This window comes from Neopsephotus bourkii, unplaced genomic scaffold, assembly GCF_033783945.1.
Source record: "Neopsephotus bourkii isolate Nb327-2 ecotype Australia unplaced genomic scaffold, CSIRO-AGI_Nbou_v1 NB_1630, whole genome shotgun sequence".
Taxonomy (NCBI): domain Eukaryota; kingdom Metazoa; phylum Chordata; class Aves; order Psittaciformes; family Psittacidae; genus Neopsephotus; species Neopsephotus bourkii.
Genome location: NW_026902105.1, coordinates 2,290,707 through 2,296,402, shown reverse-complemented (window position 1 = coordinate 2,296,402; position 5,696 = coordinate 2,290,707). Strand labels below are relative to the sequence as shown.

General features: G+C 46.3%; 1 long non-coding RNA gene across 1 annotated transcript; it reads left to right on the top strand.

Moving 5' to 3' along the window:
- The first annotated feature begins 1,493 nt into the window (after positions 1-1,493).
- LOC133223104 (uncharacterized) lies at positions 1,494-3,891 on the top strand. The gene is made up of 2 exons (XR_009728462.1): positions 1,494-2,356; positions 3,645-3,891. It is a non-coding gene; the product is annotated as an uncharacterized LOC133223104 (long non-coding RNA).
- The last annotated feature ends 1,805 nt before the right edge of the window (positions 3,892-5,696 follow it).

Below are 5,696 nucleotides of genomic sequence, written 5' to 3'. Positions count from 1 at the left end.
ACTTGGTGAATGCAAATTCAAAGAATGTGCCCAATTGCACTTTTCAAAGCTTAATTTTTAACATTTACTTAAACCAAGGTGCTTAAACCATGACAACTTTGACGTAATATAGTTGTTCTACTGGTCATTTAGCTCAAAATGGTTCAAATTTTATTGGATGCCTAAAGAACAAGTAAAAATAACAGCAGCCTGCCTTCTCCCAGCCCTCTCCCAGTATCGAAGCTGCTCTTTGGCTCAACCTCTTGTCCTCCCAGGGCAGGACTACACACTGCAGCATGGTTGCGTCCAGTCTTACCAGACAAGCATCAGGTTGTTACTCCACATTTTCCTGCTGAAAACTGCTCCACTCTTGGAAAACCCTTCTTTTTTTAATGTTTGTCCAAGCTCCATTTTGTTGTGCTATACTATCAATGTTTCCTTGAGCCATATCATTCTGAGTATCTCTAACCTGCAACAGCTAGTTCTCCCATACTGCTCAGGTTTAGCTCAGCTCTGAAGTCTGAGGTGGTGGCACGGCTGTGTGGTCTAGCTAGCTGCAAGTGGATGCTCTTTCCTTGCCTTGGGGAATGCTATCTGTGACGAGGTGCCTAATCCTGTTTCTCCTTCCCCATTCCTTTCTTCTGCCCATGTATGGCTACAGCCTTTCTCACAGTGGAATTTCCTCCTTCCTTTTGAGAGAGGAAGGTTATGTGATACAAGAAGTTGGGCCATGAGGGCAGCAGCTGAGATAATGCATGAGTCAGCTGAGGAGGTTTAGGGCAGAGCTTCCAGAGCTTACAATCCCTCTCAGCAGTGCTTTTACTGTTCGGTTTGCATTTCTGCTTTAGGTTGAGAGGCAGAATTTTCTCTCAAAAGGAGATAGCTCAGTGACAGCCTTTTCAGGTGAAGGTGCCAGTGGCCAAAAACATTCAGCTGCAGGCTTTTGCTTGCTGTCCCAGAAGACAGTAGTTCTCTTTTTGCAGGCCTCACATATAACAAACTTACCCAAACTTTAACGCAAGCAAACAAACAAACAAAACTAGTAATAGGAGGTGTCTCATCCTCTGCTGTGGTAACAAGGTTGAACTATTCAAGATGTCATCACCCTTCTCAGAGGTGCCTCTGGTTACGACAGCTCTGACGCAGGGAGGGAAAACTCCTTTCGGAAGTGCCAGGACATGCCTAGCAGTGCCGATGCGTAATGTTTCCTGTTATCATGGGACCTTTCATTAAATACGATGGGAAAACAGCGTGTGTCATGCTAGGAAAGCTGTCCCCGCTGTGCGTGCTGTGGCTGCAGCCCGCGAGGTGGCAGAAGGAAGCAGGTGTCATTGCAGGCTCAGCCCCTCAGGCTCTGCGTCTCTTTAGAACTGGTATTCTGAGTTTTGGAAAGGAAGGCAGGGAAAAACCAGCTGAAGAGGAGAAGCACGTTTAACCTTCATGTAACAACTTCCCTGAGGAGAAGAGGATAAGCTACTAAGAGGATTATTTATAGAGAACTGCAGAAAATAAAGTGGTGTTTTAGCTCCCTTTCAGGACCACGTATTTCACAAAGGTAAGGCAAGTCATCACAACGGCCAGGAATTATTTCATGCCTCCTTGTGAAGCAATGATTGCCAAGAAGGTGCTCACAGCCAGTTCGGCTGCAGTATAAATGGGCTCTTTATCAAACCAGCTCCCTACCAAGCCCACCTGGCCTGTATGTTTATTGACTGGCTTATTGACCAGATCCATATATGGTGGTAATTAGTTAAAAGACTTCAAGCTTCAGCCCTTCAGTCTCACACATATTTGTACCCTAACAGAAAGCAATATGGTAATTTATGCAGGAATCAGCGATCATCCTCTCAAGCTCCAAGAAACCCGGGTCCCAGTGAAGCTTCTGGGGGAATATCACCACCAATATAGACAGTAGTGATCTCCTCTTTAGAGAAGACAGAGTGGTTGCATTACAGAATGGCATCCCCTATGCTATGTACCTGGGGGAGGGTTTGCTTCCTGGCTTCCCGACTCATACAAATACCTAGTCTCAGCCTATATTGCAAAAGACTTTTAAACCACAGCTGCAAGATACTACCCTGCTCAGTCTGATAGCTCAGCAATGTGACTTTACTATTAGTTTCCTGGAAAAAGACAGAAAACAGAAGAACAGTCTTAATCCCCCCACTTAGAGCAAGGGAGGGGGGTCACTACGAGCTCATCATGTCTCAGACAGCAGAGGACCTCTGCAAAAACCTTCTGCGTGGCTGCTGCCTGTGCAACCTTGTGCGTGCCCCAAAGGGAAGGCCATGATGAGAACTCATGCTGTTGCACCCAACCACAAAGCACAACATCTGAGGAAATATGGTTTTATTCAGCCTGTCCCTCACTTCTGTAAGTGTTGCTGCTGGGCTGGGGTCATGTATTTCCCAGATAAAAGTGGGTGAGGACAGCTTAGACTGTCTTTATAGTAGCTTTTAGACTTTCCATGGACTACAGTAACTTCCTTGCCAGTGCTGCTCTGATGAACTAGGCTTGCTGACCATTACCCAAGGAGTTTTGCTGGCTGACTGAGCTGCCACTGCTCTGGACCCCTTGGAAGCAGGGCCCATGGCACTTGGTCCTCACCAGCTCACCCTGCAACACCAGCCCTGTGCACACAACCTGCCAAAAGCCCTTGAGGAAGAGATCCCCTTTGCTATGAGGCTATTGCATTATTTCTGCTCTATATTCCCTTCGTTAACATAAACACCCATAAAGCTCCCCATCAGCAGGGTGATACCACCTCCTCAGGTACTCGCAGTGCTCCTCGCAGATCATGCATGAAGCACTCAATCACTGGAAAATGTTGCTCCTTTTGGTGCTCTTTGGGTACCAACTTAGGTCGTTCTGCCTTTGAAAACCATAAGTCCTTCCCAGTGGGGCTAGCCTCGGTGGTTTTCTATCACTACAGAGCTTCGTACACTTATAGCACCACTGTGTAATTAACATTGCCATCACTTGCTGATGATCTTCATTTATTTCTCTTGTGCTGCAGTTTTGAGCTAATGCAGATGTCCCCAGAAAACGATGACTATAAGGTCATTTGCACCTGAGAGTTTCTCTGGATTTAGTGCCAGTGCCAGCTAAGAAATCTGTTTTCCCATGCATCTATAACTGGATTCTCTGGTGTCCAGCAAGACATGAACTCCTACCAAAATTTGTATGGGTAGGATGCAATGTCTCTTCCATGTAGATTCTGCAGTGTCTGAGAGCAAAACTTGCAGAGCAGCTTGCAGGGCCCGGGGAGGATTCTGTGTGCACGGATGGCTGCCTCTGTTGATGAACTGCTCCCTCAGACTTTGAAATCAGCCAATCGGCCCAAAATTGCTAGTGAGACAGACTGACTGGTTGCATAAGCTTCCTTTCCATGGGAAAATGCTCCAGAAGAATACATGGTCAGACCAACTGTGTGCATGTTGCTAACTACACTCTGAGTAAGCCAATTTACCTCAGCCAGTCTGGTCCTGTCAACAAAACGTAACTTATAGGAGTTGTGCCAGTAAAGCCTAAGTAGCTCTGATAACATTGTGCATGGAAAAGAAAGGATAAGATAAAGTCAGCTAAAGAATTTAAAGCCGGGAAAGATCTGAGACTGAAGTGAAGTCAGGAGGCTTGCACTCAGCTGAGCTCTTCCAGTTCTGCAGCAGAAGGACTCCACTCGCAAAGGCTCCCCCCAAGAGGAGAGACTGCTGGGGACTGATCGCTCCTCCTGAAGAGAAAGCCCTTATCAAAAAGCAGTCATCATCTTAATTGCTGCCTCTGTCTGTTGGCAACAGAGAAGAAATCAGAGCTATTTCTGAGTTAGTGAGCTTGCACAGACAGGGCCAACATACTGCAGAGGCAACGCCAGCGGATGTTGTGCTAGGAATAAATTGGACTCTATAGCTTGAATAGATGCCAAGGAGCAAGTTTGATCTCCAAAACAGCAGCTAACAGACCATGAAGAGAAGTTGGCAGGAAAAGGCAGCAATCAGCTGTCAAGAGTTGCTGCATGTCCGGATGAGGAGCTCGGGGCCAGGTACTGCATTCTCGCACCATGTGCAAGCTGCAAATGGACAACTGCAACTCGTTTAAATTCACCTGTGAGGCTTTCAGAAAAAGCTAGACACAGACAACAGCATTCAAACTGCAGAGGTGAGCTGGATTTCTCCCAGAATTCCTATATCATATCCAACCAGGTCTAGTAGGAGGTGTCGCAGTCCATGGGGGGGGAAGTGTGTGGAACTAAGTAATCCTTAAAGATCCCTTCTAACCCAAACCATTCTAGGATTCTATAAAACTTCCTTAAACAGAGAGTAGAATCAGAGAGAAAGCCAAGCGCAGCTGTTGTCTAAGTGCTTGCTATGCACCTAATGCTAATGGACCTGTGCACATGTGCCAGCAAGCAATGCAGACTATAGTATTACATAGGATTATCTCTTAGGATGCCTTGAGAGCAAATCAAAGTTCAGAAATTCTTAGTCCCACCTTCCTTAAATCTTCAAGAATAATGTTATTCATAGCTGACATTATCTGTCAGGACACTACTTCTATCCTTATTCAGACTAGGGCTGACTAAGGCTCCGCTGTGACACATGTCATTCAACTGTTGTTAGCTCCATTGAAAGCCACTGACTGAAGCATAGCAGTGGAGACATTACTGGAGAGCTCAAACGGTCAGTCTGGATCTAAATTCTCTAGACTCTGCACTGTCTCCAGTAGAGACTTCCATAGCAGGCTGGAACATGTTCACTAACACCAGGTCTATCCAGCCTGGCCTCAGTCCTTCCTTTGAAGAACAGATACTTTCTGAGGATTATTGGTATTGTGCTGGGTATCATTGCCATGGTCTTTCTGTCACAGCATAATGGAACAGCTGCTTCCCCCTTGGGGGTCTAAGGAACAGCGTGAGGCCTTTTCCTAGGGGCCATCTGACACTTAGTCAAATGGGCCATTACTAGACTGTGCCAGGGCAAGTACCTCGATGCTACAATCTGCTGTCTCTTTTGTCACCAGCAGCATAAGAGCTGCAGCACATGGGAGCAGACAGGCTTTCTACTGTGTGACAAGCTGGTTCATCATTTCTGCTCCAGTAAATGTCAACTTGAAACTCTTCAAGATTCACTAAGGGTAGGTGAGACAAAAGGTGTAAGTATGCTTGCTGGTTTAGTATCCTCTCGTCATCATGATTTGTCCTCATTGCTAAACCAAATATTTCGCACGGAGAAGGTTGCTGGTAGAAGTAATTGCAGGTTTTGACAGGCACAATGCCCAGGGCAGGATGCTGATGTATAGGGGTTTCTGTGTGTTGTGCAGCATGTCCCAAAGAGACTGCAGTCATTTTTAATGCCACCACTGAGATTTAAGACTGTAGATATCCCATCATGAAACAGCTGAGGGCAGAAGTTCCAGCATCTGAAGATGGTGCACGCCACAGGACCATAAGAAACCAGAGGTGAATAGTGAGCCTGCCAACTGTGCCCTTCACCAATTTTTCAGCGTTGTCATATAATTCTCCCCAGTGGCTCTGAACAAATTCACAGACTTGACCAAAGCCTCTTCTCATGCCTGGGCTGTGCTAAGCACAAGGGTGGTTCCTTCCATCTCCTCCTCTTTCTCAAGACAAACATTTCTGCCTTCTCTGCAGGCGGGTGTGGTAAAAGCCACCTCCAGTGCTGAGCCAGCAAAGCCATACGTTCTTTCCCTTATTATCACTG